Genomic DNA, 15,810 nt, shown 5'->3' with positions numbered 1-15,810 from the left:
CAGTAGTGAACTGGAGACATTATTCTTAAGCTTAAGAGCATATTATCAGCAGATTTAAACTAATTCAATTGTCATGAAGCCTGACCAGGAATGCCAGCAAAGGCAAGGGTGGTGTAGAAGACCAGGTGATCAATTGGTTGAAACATTTCTTCCATGCGAGATGATCAGTCCCTTCAGGCAACTGGCAAGCTCCTTGTTGGAAACTCTGAGCTGATGCATTCCCCGAAATGCTGCCTTATTACTGTGTGGAAGCTCCTTGGGGAGATCGAAGTTACACCATGACTCTATTTCGCAGCTTTTTTTTGCTGTTTTCCAATTTTCTGTCAATGAACAATTTAATTACAATAATAAACTTAATGCCAATTGTCAAGGATGTTATTGCTCAGTACATCATAATGAAATACGAAAAACACAAAATCTGGAATTTTACAGCAATAACACTGTCCACGCAAACACCATGAGTTCTATCCTTAGATTAGAAACTATTTCAACCAATGCTGCATCAAGATAGTTTATTCTAAGTGTGAAAATATTTTTCAGAACTGTTCTCCTTTACTCTTGTCTTAGACGTCAGGCCCGCTGGTCTATAGTTCCCTGGTTTGTACTTAACACCATACTAAAACAGTGACACGACGTTTGCCAACCTTCAGTCTTCCAGCATCTCACCTATGACTATCGATGATATAAATATCTCAGCAAGGGGCCCAGCAATCACTTCCCTAGCTTCCCACAGAGTTCTAGGGTACACCTGATCAGGACCTGGAGGTTTATCCACTTTTATATGTTTGAAGACATCCAGCACTTCCTCCTCTGTCATATGGACATTTTTCAAGGTGTCCCCATCAATTCCCCCCATTCTATATCTTCCATGTCCTTTTCCACAATAAACACTGATGCAAAACACTCGTTTATTATTTCCTCCATCGCCAGCAACGCCACACAATGGCGGCCTTGTTGATATTTGAGGGGCCCTATTGCAGAACATAGAACATAGAACAATACAATGCAGAACAGGCCTTTCGGCCCTCGATGTTGCGCCGACCTGTGAACTATTCTCAGCTCATCTCCCTAACTATTCCATCATCATCCATGTGCTTATCCAAGGATTGTTTCAATCTCTCCAATGTGGCTGAGTTAACTACATTGGCAGGTGGGGCATTCCATGCACTTACCACTCTCTATTTAATGAACCTGCATCTGACATGATCTTAAATCTATCAGCCTTCAATTTGTAGTTATGTCCCCTCATACAAACTGACGTCATCATCCTAGGAAAAATGCTTTCACTGTCTACCCTATCTAACCCTCTGATCCTCTTTTACGTCTGTATCAAATCCCCCTTAGCCTTCTTCTTTCCAATGAGAACAGCCCCAAATCTCTCAGGCACCATACTGGTAAATCCCCTCCACAACCTTTCCAATGCTTCCACATTACCTTTCCAAACGCACATACTCGATATCCAGCATTGTCCACAAAGTCCAGACACATGCAATTTCAATCGCAATGCCACCAGCCCAGCTGCAGCTTGTCGTGTTGACAAATATCGTCTGGAGAACCGTACCTTCAACGATCGCACACTGTGCTCCTTGGTACTCACAGACCTTTGGAGTCATGGTGATATGCTGCTGAGCAACTGCTACGACCCTTATGCCAAATGCATTTGAATTGTAATCTAACAGTGGGATTCTTTTCGCTCCCGAATGACACAGTTGCTTTGGTGTCAGCAACTGCTCAGAACTCAGTTACGCGTTTTGTTCAATGGCTCATGTTGCTTATGCAATCTTCGCCTGACAGCACATTCAGCAAGTTATCACGCCTTCCTGCAGCGTTTGTCAGCGACAGATCATTTGCTAAGATGATTGCTTCAGACAGCGCTACATCCTACATTTGAAAGTGGAAAAGATGGAAACATTTATAGGCTGAATAGCCTGTCACTATTTTCCGGGCGCGTCAGAGGCTGGGAGCTGATCTTATAGAGGATTTTCAATCATGAGGGACATGAATAGGGCAAATACACAAGTTCCTTTCGCTCAGGTGTGGCAGTGCAGAACTAGAGGGTATAGATCTGGTGTGGGAGAGTGAAAATTCGAAAGTCAGTGAGGGGCAACGGCTTCACGCGGAGTGTGGTGCTGGTTTGGAATAAGTTGCCAGATGAGTTGTTAGCGGCTGGTACAATTCCAATACTTCTAAGGAATCTGGACGTGTATTTGAATAGCAAGGGTTTAGAGAGAAATGGGTCAAGTGCTTGCAATCGCGGCAGGATCGGTTTCGGAGATCTGTTGGACATGGACGAGTTGGACTGAAGTCTGTGTTGTCCGTGCTGTCCATATCTCATGGCTCTATGATATTGCTGCACACTTTGCTAACAGGGTGAGAGGGTGATATGATAACTCCAATTTTGATCCATGAGAATTGAGCAAGCGAATTCATTCCCCTAGAAGACGTGTGAAACGTCTTGATGGACATCCAGCAAAATAAAATGAACACATTTTTGATTTGATTTGAAACCTGAACTCTGTTTCTCGTCCGAGACTGTGCCCGCTCTGCTTCATACTGCATACATTTCATGTTTTGCATTTGGATTCTCCTTAACTCTGTTTGCCAAATCTCTCTCATGCCCCCTTTTTGCCCTCCTGATTTCCTTCTTAAGTGTACTCCTATTGCCTTTGTTCTCTTCCAAGGGTTCATTCGATCTATCTTGTCTATACCTGACAGATGCTACCTTCGCTTTGTTCACCAAATGCACGATTTCTTTACTCATCCAGCATTCCCTTCACCGACCAATCTTTCCTCCCAATCTGACAGGAATATGCTGTCTCTGCACTCACGTTATCTCGTTATCTCATTTCTGAAGGCTTCTCATTTTCCAGCCATCCTTTCACCTGTGAATATCTGCCCCAAGCAGCTTTTGAAAGTGTGTGCCCAATATCATCATAATTAGCCTTCCTCCAGTTTAGAACTTCAACTTTTAGATCTGGTCTACCGTTTTCCGTTTACCGTATTATAACTAATAATATTATGATTGCTGGCCCCATACGTGCACACACATAGTTAATCAGAAAATTTTCATAATATATACTTAAGAAATTCCACTCCATTTAAACCCTTAAAACTATGGCAGTCCCAGTCTATGTTTGGAAATCCCCTACCATAACCATCCTATTATTCTTACAGATAACTGATAACTCTTAACAAATCTGTTTCTCAATTTACCTCTGTCTATCAGGGTCCCTGTGGTACTCAGTGCCATTCTCGATATGTCAGCCTTACTTCATCAGTCTAATTCCCCATTCTGTCTATCTCCTTGTCTCCTGTATGTATTCAGGAAGTTCCTGTCTCCATCGACCTCCCAGTTGCTGAGTGTCTCGTCCATCACGTCATTGAAGATGGTTTGTTATCCAGGGGGAGAAACGTTAATGGAGGCCTGGAGCTTTCAATAAATCCTGCAGCTAGGTAGGATCACACACTGTGAACAGAACAGGGATCAATAGGAGGGCTCCAATCATCGACTAACAAAGTGTGGCATAGATATATTTCTGGAGGTGGAGCACAGTACGGACACAATCCAAGCTTAATCACCATCCCTAATTTAATGTATGTTGTAATAAGACGGCATAAGGAGTTCACAGTCATCAATCCAGAACTGTACTGTCGAGTGGGCATCAGTACAACACATGTGAAAGCAGCGCTACCAAGAGACGGAGGCAATGCTTCCTGGGATCCTTGTGTTCTGTGTTCCCTCTCTGAAACTGTATCTGTGGCACATTTTGTCGACCATGCTAACTCCTATAACAGTTACCATCATTGTAACCTTCTCGTCTCTCGCTTATTTCTCCCCCTATTTGAAACGTACTCAAACCCAGACTATCATCCCTATCTCTGTAAATTGTGATTGTTTACATTGCATGTCTTATCTCGGTATCCTTCTCGTCCAGTAACTGGAGACATGTAGTACAGAAACAGACTCTGCAATCCATCTCGTCCATGCGAACCAAGTTTCCTAAACGCATTTTCCTGCGTTTGGCACATATCTCTTCAAACCTTCTCCACTCCATGTACCTGCTCAAGTGTCTCCCCCATGTTTTCGTTGTACTTGTTTCTAACATTTCCTCTGGCAGTTCGTTCCATACATAGAAAATAGAGAATCGAACATTCAACACTGCAGTGCAATGCAGACCCTTCGGTCCTCGATGTTGCGTGAAACTGTCAAAATAATCTGAAGCCCAGTCTACCCGACACTGTTCCATTTTAATCCATATGTCTGTCCAATGACCATTTAAATGTCCTTAAAATTGGCGTGTGTACCACTGTTGCAGGCAGGGCATTCCACAACCGTACTACTCTCTGAGTAAATAAACTAACTCTGACATCTGTCCTATTTCTATCACGCCCCGAATTTAAAGCTATGTCCCCTCACGCAAGCCATCCCCATCTGAGGAAAAAGGCTCTCATCGTCCACCCTATCCAAACCTCTGATCATCTCATATGTTTCACTTAAGACTCCACTCAACCTTCTTCTCTCTAATGACAACAGCCACAAGTCCCTAAGCCTTCCTTCGTAAGACCTCCCCTCCAGACCAGTAAACATCCCAGTAAATATCTTGTGAACCCTTTCCAAAGCAACCACATTCGTCCTATAATGTAGCAATCGGAGTATGTGCAATACTCCAACACCAGCCGTACCAGAGATTTGCACAGCTGCAGCATGACCTCATGGCTCCGATACACAATTCCTCTATAAATAAAAGCCAAAACAACGTAGGGCGTCTTAATACCTTTATCAACCTGGATGGCAACTTTCTGTGTTTGGACACAGACATCTCTCTGTCTACTTACACTGCCAAGACACTTACCACTAGCCCAGTCCTCTGTATTCCTGTTACTCCTTCCAAAGTGAATCACCTCACAGTTTTCAACATTAAACTCCATTTGCCACCTCTCAGCCGAGGTCTGCAGCTTATCTATGTCCTCCTGGAACCAACAACATCCTTTGGCACTATCCACAACTCTACCGACCTTCATGTCATTCGCAAATTCACTAAACCATTCTTCTACACCCTGATCCCAATCACTTGTAAAAATGACAAACACCAGTGGCCCCGAATGAAATCCTTGTGGTCCAACACGAGTTAATGAACTCCAGGATGAACACTTCCATTCAACCACAACTCTTAGTCTTCTTTCAGCTCGCCAAGTTCTGACCTGAACCGCTAAACCACACTCAATCCCATGCCTCCATATTTTGTGCAATAGCCTACCGTAGGGAACTTTATAAAACGACTTACTGAAATCCATGTTCATCACATCAACCGCTTTACCCTCACCCACCTGTTTCATCACCTTCTCAAATAACTCAGTAAGTTTTGTGAGGCATGATTTACCCTTCACAAAACCGTGTTGACTATCCCTAATTAACATTTTCTTTTCTCAATCGTTATAAATCCTATCTCTTACAACCCTGTCCAACATTTTGCTCACAACCGAAGTTCGGCTCATTGGCCTATAATTGCTAGAGTTGTCTCAACTCCCCTTCTTGAACAAGGGAGCAACATTTGCCATCCTCCAGCTTTCTGGCACTGTTCCTGTAAACAATGACAAAATAAAGACCAAAACCAAAGACTCTGCAATATCCTCCTTGGCTTCCCAGAGAATCCTCGGATAAATCCCATCTGTGCCAGGGGTCTTATCTACTTTCACACGTTCGATAATTGCTAACACCACCTCGTTGTGAACCCTACTCCAATCTAGTCTGGTAGCCCGTATCTCAATATTCTCATCGATAACATTGTCGTTTTCCATCACGAATGCTGATAAAAAATATCCACTTCGTGCTTAAACTATCTCCTCTGACTCCACACACACTTCCTACTACTATCCTTGATTGGACCTAATCTTACTCGAGTCATTCTTTTGTTCCTGATAAACCTTCCGAGTTTTGCTTGATACTATCCGCCAATGGATTCTCATGTCCACTCCTGGATCTCCTCAGCTCTCGATCAAGGTCTTTCCTAGTTAACCTGTACTTCTCAAGAACCCTAACTGAGACATCACATCTCATCCTAACATAAGCCTTCTTCTTCCTCTTGACAAGAGATTCAACTTCTTGAGTAAACTTGGTTCCTTCACTCGACACCCTCATCCCTGCCTGACAGTCATATACTTATCAAGGACAAGTGGCTGTTCCTCGAATAAGCTTCACATTTCAATTGTGCCATGCTATACAGTGTCCTTCCACATCCTATGCATCCTAAATCTTGCCTAATCACATTATAATAGCCTTTCCCCCAGCTATAACTCCTGCCCTGCGGTATATGCACATCCGTTTCCAGCGCTAAAGTAAATATAACCGAATTGGTAAGGTTCCAGAACATGTTAAGATCAATAATCACAGGAATTACAGAAACACAGCTGATGGAGGGACTGGGCTCGCAGATCATTGTTCCAGAGGACAGATTCAACAGGAAGGATAGAAGGGGAGTCAAGGGAGGAGAGGGAGTGGAGTTTTTGATCAGTGAAAACATCACTGCAGCACTGAGAGAGGATATTCCTGGGGATCGCCCAGTAAAGCTGTTATGGAACTGAGAAATAAGAATGAATAATCAGTTTGATACGACTGTACTACAAGCCCGCAGCGGGAAATTGAGCAGCAAATATGTCGGAAATCTCAGATACCTGTAAGAAGGATAGGGTTGTAACGGTAGGGGATTTTAACTTTCCAAACCTAGACTGGGGGACTGTCATTATGTTCACAGTTCGGATGGGAGGGATTTGTTCAGTGTGTTCAAGAAAACTGGAGAAAAGGATAAAACCTGACCTCCCTTCGAGAAACAAGGTAGAGAAAGGGGCTGAAGAGTTTGTGGTGGGGCAGCAGTTTTGCAAAGTCACCACAATTCTATTAGTTTGAAAATAGCGATGGAAAAGGACAGGCCTGGTCCACAAGTTAAAGGTCAAAACTGGCCTTGCCCCAGTCCAGAATGTAGTAGGCAAGACTGTCCAAAAATTGATTCGTGGAGGCTATTTGCAAGTAAAGGAACGTCGGGCAAGTGGGACTCTTTCAAAAGAGAGATAAATTAATATTTCAGGGCCAGCATATTCCTGTTAGTGTGAAGAACAATGCTGACACAAGTGGGATACACTGGATGACTGGGGATATTGAGGTTCTGGTCAAGACAAAAGGGGGCACATGTCCTATATAGCCAGCTGGATTAAGTCAATCCCTTGAAGAACATTGTGGGTGTAGTAACTCTCTGAAGAGGGAAACCATGAGGGCCTAAAGGGGAACTGACAGAGCTTTGGCAGAGAAGGTTCAGGAAAATCCAGAGAGATTCTAAAAGTATATTAACAATAGAAGATTAACTCGGGACAGAATGTGACCCCTTAAAGTCATCTATGTGTGAACCCACAGGAAATGGGCGAGATCCAAAACAAACACTTCACGTCAGAACTTACTGTGGAAAACACAGTGGGGAAGTAGGGAAATAAACAGTGATATTTTCAAACGAGTCCACATTGGAGAACAGGAGGTGCTAAAGGTTTTCAAACACATTAAAATTAGACAACTCCCTGGGAACCAATCAAGTATATCCCATGACATTGGGGTAAGTTAGTGAAGAAACTTACAATGATACTTCTATCACTGACAGCCATGGGTGGTGAGCTGAGAGCCTGGAGGTTGCCTAATGTTGTGCCAGTATTTCGGAAAGGCTGCGACGGAAAGCCAGGGACATAAACACCAATTAGCTTGATGTCAGTGGTGCAAATGTTGTTGGAAGCAATTCCGCAGGACAGGACTTGCATGCATGTGGAAAGGCAACGCTTGATTAGGGAGAGTCAGCACAGCTTTGTGCATACAAAGTCATGTCTCTCAAATTTGATAGAGTTTGTTGACGAGGTGACCAAGAAGATGGATGAAGGCAGAGCAGTAGACGTTGTCTATCCTGACTTCAGCAAGGCCTTTGACAGGGTTTAGCCTGTGCACTGGTTCGTCAGGTTAGATCACATGGGATCAGGGAGAGCAAGACAAATGGACATAAAATGGGCTTGACTGTAGGAGACAGTGGATGATGGGAGAGGGTTGTTGTGCAGACTGGGGGCCTCTGACAAGCGGTGTACCATAAGCATTGATGCTGGGATCACGCATGTGCATTATTGACATAAACAAGAATATATAAATTATTGTTAGCAAGTTTGTGGATAATAAAATAAGTGTTATAGTGGGCAGTGAATACAATTATCAAAGGTGCTCTTAAGCAACTGAGCCAGTGGGTCAAGAAATGAAAGATGGAGCAGAATTCAGGTGTTGGATGTTGTTAAGATAAACCAGGGACGACTAACACAATTAATGGCAGAGCTCTGGACAGTGTTGTCGAACGGAGAGAGACCAAGGGATGCAGTTACATTGTTCCTTGGAAGTGGTGTCACAGGTGGACAGGATGGGGAAAGCAACATTTGGTACACATGATATTTGTATCATTATCTTTCATATTTCCATCGGGTGTAGGTGGCTGAGGGGTGACCTTATAAATGTTTATAAAAACGTGAGGGGTATACGTAGGGTGAATAGTGAAGGTCTCTACAGCAGGGTAGGGGAACCATAACTAGAGAGCAAAAATATGAGGTGGGAGAGGAAATACTTAAAAGCGACCAGAGGGGCACATTTCCACACAGAGAATGGTGCACACATTGAATGAGCTGCCGCTGAAGTGGTAGAGAAAAGTACAATTACATCATGGAAAAGACATTTGGGAAGGTACATGGAGAGGAAAAGGGTTGATGGGATAGGGACCAAATGCAGGCAAATGCGACTCGTTCAGGAACCGTGCTCAGCACAGACTAGTTGGATGGAAGGAACCGTTTCTGTTCTGCATGGCTCTTTCTCCAGTTACTGGAGGAGGAGACTACTGAGGTAAGGTATGTTGTAGGCACTGAAGCAAGTTACAGAGATCGAGATGGTAGTCTGGAATGCAGTATATTTCAAATATGTGGAGGGTCTATCGGGACGGGAGGAGGTTACAGGGACAGGAACTGTTATAGGAGTTAAAAATGATTGAAAACACTGGTCCACGAGACATTGTATATGAACAGTTGGGGAACACAGAGCAGAAAGATCCCAGGCAGCATTCCCACACACTCATGGAAAGCCTGCTTTCCCCTCTGTTATACTGATGTTCGCTAAGACATTAGTGGGCGGCACGGTGGCACAGTGGTTAGCACTGCTGCCTCGCAGCGCCAGAGACCCGGGTTCAATTCCCGACTCAGGCGACTGACTGTGTGGAGTTTGCACGTTCTCCCCGTGTCTGCGTGGGTTTCCTCCGGGTGCTCCGGTTTCCTCCCACAGTCCAAAGATGTGCAGGTTAGGTGAATTAGCCATGCTAAATTGCCCGTAGTGTTAGGTAAGGGGTAAATGTAGGGGTATGAGTGGGTTTCGCTTCGGCGGGTCGGTGTGGACTTGCTGGGCCGAAGGGCCTGTTTCCACACTGTAATCTAATCTAATCTAATCTAAAGACATCACAGGCCTGGATTGATAATTGTGACACTCCCGATGCTGTCTGAATGCAACAAAACTTACAGTAGGGCTGGTGATTCACCTAGGGTATGTCTGTACTGTGCTCCCCCTCCAGAACTGTATTTAAGTTGTCTTGTTAGACGGTGTTTGGAGCCCTCTCATTGCTCTCTGCTCTGTGCACTGTGGGTGATCTTACCTCACTGCAGGATTTATTGAAGATTCCAGATTTCCCTGTCCTTTGTCTCTCTGGCTGACCAACCATCTTCAATGTGGTGAAGGACGAGACACCCAGTAGTTGGGAATTCTATTGAATCAGGAGCTTCCTGATTACCTGCAAGGGACAGAGAAATAGACAGGATGGGAAATTAGACTAACGTAGTGAGGATTACACATGGAGACTGGCAGTAATTCCCACAGAGATCTGGAAAATCCCAGTCTCCATTCCTGGTCTGTGCTGTTGTGTCTCTGTTGAATGGAGAATTCTGTAGGCTCAAAACCTGGAGCAGCTGTAAGAGTGAGAGACACTGACAGAGGCAGAAGTTGGACCCACACAGCGAGGGATACCACATGGAGAGATACTGAGTGATATCACCAGCGTGTAGGAAGGTATCAGGATCAAACAATCATGAAAGAAAAACATGTTTGTCTCGATGATGCACTGGTATCAGTGTTCAGGGATGAATAGCCTGTGAGCAGGCGAAGTGATGGCCTAGTGGTGTTATTGCTAGAGCATGTATCCCAAACCTCAGCTAATGTTCGGGGGAGGAAGGTTGAATTTGAAATAAACTATTTTAAAAATATTGATGTCAATCCATCAATACCATTACTGATGTACAATAAATCCAAGTTATGTTTTTTTTAATGGTCAAAGTTTCTTCAATAAGGTGGATAGATTTGTGACACAGAGGTGAAAGAGATTTAAACACCAGAGATGTGTGGTTACAGTGCGAACAAAAGGTGGAAAATAAATACTCAATATTTCACAAGCGTGCAGAAACTCGGGCAAAATGGGCAACGCTAAAAATAATGGATAACAAAGGCATTACAGAGAAAGCATTTGGTCTCAGATCATGAAGTAGAGTCAGTCTGAATGTAAATTCTGGCTGCTACTTGCCAAGGACACAAGGAGCAGAAGAGATTTAGTCACCTAACAACATTTCACTGCTCATCACTGCATTAAACAGGAACTCACTGGAACTTTTAAGAAAGGTATTGTGATAATTTAGTGAAACTTCAATATTCATATAATTTTGACAATCATACTGACAAGAGTGATATTCGAAGAGATTGTAGAATTTTTTTTTCAGTTTTTATTTAAATAAGAAATTGTGCAACTGGTTAAGTACATAACTATCTCAGACCAACTGTTGCGTGATGAAACTTAGTGAATGAGTACTGTGACCTGGGGATATCCTCCGGGAAATTGTGATAAAGTGCAGTTTAAATAAACATAAAGTTTTAAAGTGCATCACAGAAAGGACAAGCTACAACTAGAAACAAAAACAGCCAATTACATGAGTTTGATTGGAGAACAGACCAAGGTAAACAGGCTAAACAGACTGAAAATGTGTCTGTAAATGAACAGAGGAAAACATTTGAAGGGACAGTGTAAAATATTCAACAAAAGGACATTCCATTGAAACATTAAAACCTCAGCAAGAAATTCCCTCCTATCCCTCATTAAAGACAAAATGGATCATATTAGATTATGAGGCTTAGAAGATCACCACAAAGTACTTAAAATCCTGAAATGAGAGAGAGTTTAACCAGTAAGTATTAGAGGGATTGCGAAGGGTCTGCGAGCATGAAGAAGGCAGTGGGAAGGGGAATCATTGTCAGGGCTTAATGACACGATATGAACAGGGAGAGGTGAAAGTGCTGGAGGTGGTAAGAGTGTTGCAGTGGTCAGAGCCTGAACGATGTTACAAAGCCAGTACGGATTGCTGCAGATGGAGGTGTTTGCAGAGGTAAGGAGGGACATCTGCATTTTTATTTATTCATGCATGGGATGTGGGGGTCACTGATTGGACCAGTATTCTTTGCCCCCACTGCTAATTGCCCAGAGGGCAGATCAGGGTCGGCTATATTGCTGTGCGTCTGGATTCACGTAGAGGCCAGACCAGGTTAGAATGTCAGATGACCTTCACTAAAGGAGGTAAGTGAACGGAATGAGTTCTTCCAACTGAGCAACATGCTTTTATGGTGGCCTCACCAATGTCTTGTTCAGACAGCATGAACTGTGTACCTGCATATCTGGGTCACTGATTGACAACACGACCCAGGGCCCAAACATTTACTGTCCAAGTCCCACCTGGTTTGTCTCATCAAAATGAAACACTTCACCTTTATCTAATTAAACTCCATCTGCTATTATTCAGCCCACTATATCAGCAGTACTGTTCATCCTGTTGTATCATAGATAACCTTCTTCACTGTCCACTTTACCACATATTTCAATGTCACCCAAAAGACTGACTTACCTGGAAACCAATATTCCCATCCAAACAATTTATCCAAATAACAAACAACAGTAGGCCCACTCCACTGCTGGTCACATGCCTCCAGTCAGAAAAACAACATGTCTCCCACCACTTTCTCCTACCATCAAGGCAATTGTGTAACCAGTTCACTAGCTTCTCCTGAATGCCATATCCTTTTACACTGATCTGAGCTTATTACCCAGTTTACCAAACAGAACGTAGAACACAGAACAGTGCACCACAAGACCCTTCGGCCATGATGCCACGCCAACCTTTTATCCGATTGTAAGATCAAACTAACCTCCATACCCTTCGTTTTCCTGCCACCATGTGTGTATTAAATGTATTATCCATGAGTGTATTAAATGTCCCTAATGTATTTGATTCTCCTACCACCGCTGGCCGTGCATTCCACACACCCCCACACAAACTTTCTGTAAATAACCTGCATCTGAAATCTCTCCTTAACCATCCACCATGTATGCCATGATATAAAGAAGTCTCTACTATTCACTCTCTCTGTGCCTCACATCATCTTGTTCACCTCTACCAACTCGCCCCTCACCCTTCTTCACTCCAATGAGAAAAGCCGAACCGCCCTCAACCTTTCTTCATAAGACATGCGCTCCAGCACAGGCAGCATGCTGGTAAATCTCCAATTTACCCTCCCTAAGCTTCCACTGCCTTCCTGTAATGAGGGGATGAGAACTTAACATAACATCACAAGTGGGGTCTAACTCGGACTCTATAGAGTTGCAGAATAACTTCACTGCTATAAAACTCAATCCCCCATCAACCGAAAGCCAACACAACATATTCCTTCATTACAACCCTATCAGCTTGGGTGGCAACTTTGAGGGATCGATGGACGTGGAACCCAAGATCCCTCAGTTCCACAACACAGCCAAGTATTCTGCCTTTAACCCTGTATTCTGCATTCAAGTTCGGCCTTCCAAAATGAATCATTTCACACTTTTCCAGATTGAACTCCATCTGCCAATTCTCAGCCCAGCTCTGCGTCCTGTCAATACCTTGCTGCAACCTACAACAGACCTCCACACTATCCACCACTCCACCAACCTCCATGTCATTGACAAAATTACTAACCCATTCTTCCACACCCACATCCGAATCGTTTATAAAAAAACACTAATAGCAGAGGTCCTGCAACTGATACCTGCAGAACACCACTGTTCACCGAGCTCCATACTGAATGCTTCTCATCTATCACCATCCTCTGTCTTCTATGACAGACAGGTTTCCTGTATCCCATACCTCTGTACTTTTTGAATGAGCCATAAAGGATTCAATAAGATTTGTGAGGGAGAGACCTGTCCCTTACAAAGCCATGCTGACTATCTCTAATCAAACTATTGTTTTCTACAGAGTCATAAAGCCGCTCTCTCAGAGTCCTCTCCAATAAATTGCATACCGCAGACATAAGAAGTGAAGTCTGTAATTCCCAGGATCATCCCTATTCACTTTCTTGAACAAGGGAGTAACATTTGCTACCCTCCAATCAACTGGTACGATTCTGGTGGACAGTGTGGATGCAAAGGTCATCACCAAAGGTGCAGCAATCGTTTCCTTTAGTAACTTTGGGCATATCCCGTCTGGTCCAACAGACTTATCTATCTTTATGTTTTACACAATTCTCAGCACATCCTCCTTCTTAGCATCCACCTGTTCATATATATCAGTCCTTTTCACACTGTCCTCACAAATGACAAGGTGCCTCACAGTAGTGAATACTGAAGCACAGTTTGCATTAAGGATCTTCCCTACCCCCTGTCACTCCAGGCAGATGTTCCCTCCACTATCCCTGACCGGCCCTACCCTCACTCTGACCATCCTCTTGTTCCTCACATCAGTGGAGAATGCCTTACGATTTTGCTTAATCTTTCCCAAAAAAGCTTTTTCATGTCCCATTATAGCTGTCCTAAGTCCATTTTTCAGTTCTTTCCTGGCTACCTTCAGAGAGTCTCCAGAGTGTGGAAACAGGCCATTTGGCCCAACAACTCCATACGGACCTTCTGAAGAACATCCCACCGAAAACCATTCCCCCACCCTCTTATTCTCCATTTATCCTGACTAATGTGTCACTCCTGCACTTCCCTGAACACTATGGGTAATTTAGCAAGGCTGAATCACCTAATCTACACATCTTTGAATGGTAGGTGGAACCTGGGCCACCTGGAGGAACCCCACGCAGACGTGGGGAGAACGTGGAAACTCCACACAGACAATCGCCTGGGACTGGAATCGAAATCGGGTCACTGGTGCTATATGGCAGCCATGCTAGACACTGAGCCATCGTGCCGCCCCCATATTCACTGCTCTGCCTTCATCTATCTCTTGGCCACCTCTTCGAAGAGTCCATCCGGTTTGTGAAATACGGTTTTCCACTCACAAAGCTATGCTGACTAACTCTAATCAGCCCTTGCCTTTCCAAATATATGTAGCTCCTTTCTCTCAGAACCTCCTCCAACAACTTACCCAGCATTGGGCTCACTGGACTGTAATTTCCTGGCTTTTCCCTGCAGCCCTTAAGTGATTGAATAGCATTAATCACCCTCCAGTCTTCCGGCACCTCACTGTGTCTGTTGATAATATAAATATCTCTGTTCGCGACACTACAATCTCTTCCCTAGCTTCCCACAATGTTCTAGGATAAGCCTCATAAGCTACTGAGGATTGCTCTACCTTTATTTGTTTTAAGATTCCAGCACTTTCTCTTCTCTGTTGAGGATTCTTTCCAAGACCTCACTATTTATTTCTCCAGGCTCCCGATCCTCCATGTCTTTCTACATAGTAAATTCAGACAAGATTTTTTTTTGTTTAAGATCTCATCTATCTCCTCTGGTTCCACACATAGGCGACCTTATTGATATTGAAGGGGCCCCATTCTCTTCCAAGTTATTCTTTAGCCCTTACTGAAACATGCATCAAGGCTTCTGAAAATTCAAATAGTACATTTCCCCCATATCACCACACCCCCACACCCTTATCTATTTTGCCATTCATATTCACACCGACAAATAAAATTCAACAGGCTCAAAAACACATTCTCCTTTATAAAATGTGTTTCTAAGGTTTCAGTTTTTTTATTGATAGGTCCTTTCTCACTGATTTCAGCATGCTCCTGACTTACTGTCAAGCGAATAATATTTGGTCTCAGACAGGCAGCAGAAAGGGTTGAGGGAGTTCTTGTTTATCAATCTGAAAAAGGTAGCTTACAGAGCCATCAGGTAATAGAGAAGGCAAATCAAATGCTGCGACTTATTACAAAGGGAATGGAGTCTAAAAATAGCAAGGTCTTGCTAAAACCATACGAGATATGAGTCAGACCACACCCAGAATACTATGAACAGTGTGAGTGCCCGAAGAAAAGATATGCTTATATTGGAGGCAGGTCAGAGAAGGGTCCCTTGGTTGATCCTGGGAATGGATGAATTTCCCAATAAGAGGTGGGGTAGGTTGAGGTTGAACCCATTGAAGTTTAGAAAACATGAGAGAAAAAGTGAGTGTAATATTCAAGATTCGGAAGAGCTTTGATCAGGTAGATGCTGGAAAGTCGTAAATTAGAAAGTACAGCACAGCAATAGGCCCTTCGGCCCACCATGGCTGTGCCGACCATGATGATATTCTCAACACATGCCATCTGCCCCGACATGGTCCATATCCCTCTATTCACTGTCTGTTCAATGATGTTATTGAAAACCATCTAGTATACAATCCAGGATTCTAGCACTGATACTCATTAGTTATCTCGTGCGGATGGAGACCACTGTCACACACAGATACTGTACTGCCCTTGCTGCAAGT

The sequence above is a fragment of the Chiloscyllium plagiosum genome, unplaced genomic scaffold (assembly GCF_037043375.1).
Source record: "Chiloscyllium plagiosum isolate Xiang-an unplaced genomic scaffold, Cpla_swu_hap1 HiC_scaffold_158, whole genome shotgun sequence".
NCBI classification, from domain to species: Eukaryota; Metazoa; Chordata; class Chondrichthyes; order Orectolobiformes; family Hemiscylliidae; genus Chiloscyllium; species Chiloscyllium plagiosum.
The sequence above is the reverse complement of the archived record's forward strand: the minus strand, read 5'-3'. Positions refer to the sequence as shown.